We start from the raw sequence: 3,310 nt of genomic DNA, 5'->3' as shown, positions 1-3,310 counted from the left end.
ACTGTAATGTTGGATACATGACGTTAAGCATTTGTAGAAACCCATAGACTGTACAACACAAAGAGTAAAAGTCAATATAAAGTATGCACCTCAGTTAATAATAATGTGTAAATATTGGTTTATTTCTTGTAACAAATGGACTAATGCAAGATGTTAACAGGGGAAACTGTGGCAGGGAGGGGGGCATTAGATCAGAACTCTCTGTAGTACCTGCTTGATTTTTCTGTAAATCTAAAACTGTCCTAAAAATAAAGTCTATTAATATTTTTAAAGTTTCCTTTTATCTCTCAATACACTTCTTCTAATGCTAATGTCATATATAACCATAGCAAAATTCACAAAAACAGAAAATTAACATTGAAAATATATTATTAACTATAGACTTCACTTGAATTTCACCATTTTTTTTTCCCCATTAATGTCCTTTTTATGTTCCAGGATCCTGTCCAGAAACTCACATTGCATTTAGTCCTACAAGTCACACAATCTTTCTTTCATGACCTTTACACTTTTGAAAAGTACTGATTAATTATTTCGTAGTTTTCCCCTCAATTTGGATTTGTCTAATATTTTCTCATACTTGTAATGAGGTTATATGTTTTTGGCCCACAAAAACGTTATTGTGTCTTTCTGTCCAGGGATTCATACTGTTGCCATCTCTTATTACTTGTGATGACAACGTTGATCACTTAGTTAAGGTGGTGTCTGCTGAGTTTCTCTTCTGTAAAGCTACTATCTTTTCCTTGGAAGTTAATATGAGCACCTTGAAAGAGATACTCTGAAACTATTCAAAGTCAATTTATCCTCAAATTTTTACCCACTAATTTTAGTATCCATTGTTGGATCTTGCCTGCAAGAATTACTGTGGTGTTTACCCAGTGGTAAGTCTCTATTTCTATCTTTCCTTTTAAATGTATTAGTTTAAAAACAGTAAGAAAGAAATTTTCCTTGTCTGCAATTTATTTACTTATTCAATTATTTATTTATACTAGTATAAACTCACAGATAGAAGGGTACATTTAAATATTGAGTTAAACTTCACAAAAAAGGTATTGACATGAATATCTGTGCACCAAATAACACAGTAACCATTTATAAAGCAAAAACTACTAGAGATGCAAAGAAACAGATAGAAGTTAATGGCAGAATATTTTTAATATGCCATTCTCAGTATAAAACAAAGTGGATATAAATAAATATTGATATTAAAGCTGTAAACAATATAAACGATCATGTAGATTTTATGGGTATATATCAAATTCTATATTTTGATAATAAATAACAGACCTTCTCAGTATATCATTGAAACAAAAGATAATAACGGAATGCTCACCAATATCGACCGTATATTAGGATACAAAGTCAACATCGGTAAGTTCCATAAAGGAGAAATATCAACAGCATTCTCCAACCATCATACGATAATACTAGAAACGATTTTTTAAAAAACCTTTAAAAGGCGCTTTTACCTAAAAATTAATAAAATTTTCTACTAAATAGCTCTCGGGAGGCCCACGCCACCACCCAGGTTGGCTAGCCGGCCTCAGGCTCACCCTCCCCAGGCGGCCGATGCACACCCGAGCTGGGCCGCCCGAAGCTTCCCTGCACGGGGCGGGCACCGGCCGCTGCCATCACCCACAGTGTCCCTGTTCCGGAGCCGCCGCTCTTGTCGCTCGCGGGTGCCTCCCCCGCGGCCGTGCTGTCCTGGGGACGATGGTGCGGGGGTCGCAGCCGTGCCTGGGGCTCGCCCTGTATCAGCTGGCGCCACAGACGCAGCGGGCCAAGTCCACGGTGCGCGAGTAGCTGGTGGCGCAGCCGGACTCGGCCTCGGAGCCGGGTGAGCGGCCGCCCAAGGACAACCAGAACTGCCAGTGAGACCACGAGGCTTTCACGGGCGAGGAAGACGTTAAGACCTTTGAACAGCTCACTCCACACCTAGAGGAGAGCAAGTAGAGGCTGGGGATTGTTGTTCTAAGCGACAGTGATGGGGATGGATTTGTCACCATTAAGGAGCTAAAATCCTGGATCGAACGAGAACAAAGAAACATCTGCAACAATGTCCCTAAAGGCTGAAAGGATTATGACAGAAACAAACGATATGTCCCCGGAAGAGTACAAACAAGCTGCCTATGGTTACTACCTAGGAAACCTAGCAAAGTTTCAGGATACTTCAGATCATCACACCTCCAAAAAGATGTGGCCAAGTGACAAAAGAAGGTTCAAGGCTGCAGACCTAAGTGGTGCCCTGACAGCCACCTAGGAGGAGTTCACTCCCTTTCTGCTGGATGAGGAGTTTGAGCATATGAAGGATGCTGCAGAGTTGGAAACTCCGGCGGACATCGGCAAGAACCGAGATGGGTTTGTGGATCAGGATGAGTATTCTGCGGGATATGTTTTCCCACGAGGAGAATGGCCCTGAGCCAGACTGGGTTTTGTCAGAACAGGTCAGATTAAGGAAGGCAAATTAGACAAAGATGAGATTTGCTTTTGGATCCTCCCTCAAATTTATGACCATGCACAGGCCGAGGCCAGGCAGTTGGTATATGAATCAGACAAAAAAAGAAAAAGAAAAAGATGTGAAGCCAACTAAAAAGGCAATATTGGAGAATTGGAACACGTTTGTTGGAAGCCAAACTACCAATAATGGGCAAGATCTCACAAAAAGTCATGATAAACTTCAATAGTCCTTCATGTAACAGGGCAGGCTGTCATAAGTTTTCTTTTATAATCTTGAATGGTTGTCATAATCTCTAATTTACAGCATTATGTTCCCCACAAAAAGCGTGTTTATACTTCACGTAGGGGCAAAAATTATTTTTCACTCAATATTTACTGGAAAATGGTTGTCACTATTCTTTCAGTATGATTTCTCTCAAAACATATTAAAATCTTGGTAAATGACAATTCTTTATGGGAATGCTTTGCTACAACATGACTTTTAAAGTTTTTATTGTATTAAATTTAAATTAAAGGAGAATAAATCTTGAAAGAACTCTGTTATTTGGAAGTAGGGTAGATTAAGGAGGGAGGGTAGTATATGAAGTGACTGCTATGTATTTAAACTACCAGATTTTTTACATTTGCCACTGTTGAATAGTTGGTGAAGGAAAAATTCTGATTAAGATAAAGTGGTATCATCTGGATAGGCTTATTACAGACCAAGTTTAAATATTTCATATCCTTCCTTCATGACTTTATACTCTGAGCTGTTATTGTAAGTGATACATCAAACCTCCGCATTTTTCTGTGCACACCTACTAATGTGCACTATGAATCCATATATTTGGTTTTTGTTTTTACAATAAGAAGC

General features: G+C 39.1%; 1 pseudogene; it reads left to right on the top strand.

The window, feature by feature from the left end:
- Positions 1-1,569: 1,569 nt before the first annotated feature.
- On the top strand, positions 1,570-2,684 carry LOC103606754 (annotated as a pseudogene).
- The last annotated feature ends 626 nt before the right edge of the window (positions 2,685-3,310 follow it).

This window comes from Galeopterus variegatus, unplaced genomic scaffold, assembly GCF_000696425.1.
Source record: "Galeopterus variegatus unplaced genomic scaffold, G_variegatus-3.0.2 Scaffold6823, whole genome shotgun sequence".
Taxonomy (NCBI): Eukaryota; Metazoa; Chordata; class Mammalia; order Dermoptera; family Cynocephalidae; genus Galeopterus; species Galeopterus variegatus.
This window is presented reverse-complemented; position numbering and strand designations above follow the sequence as displayed.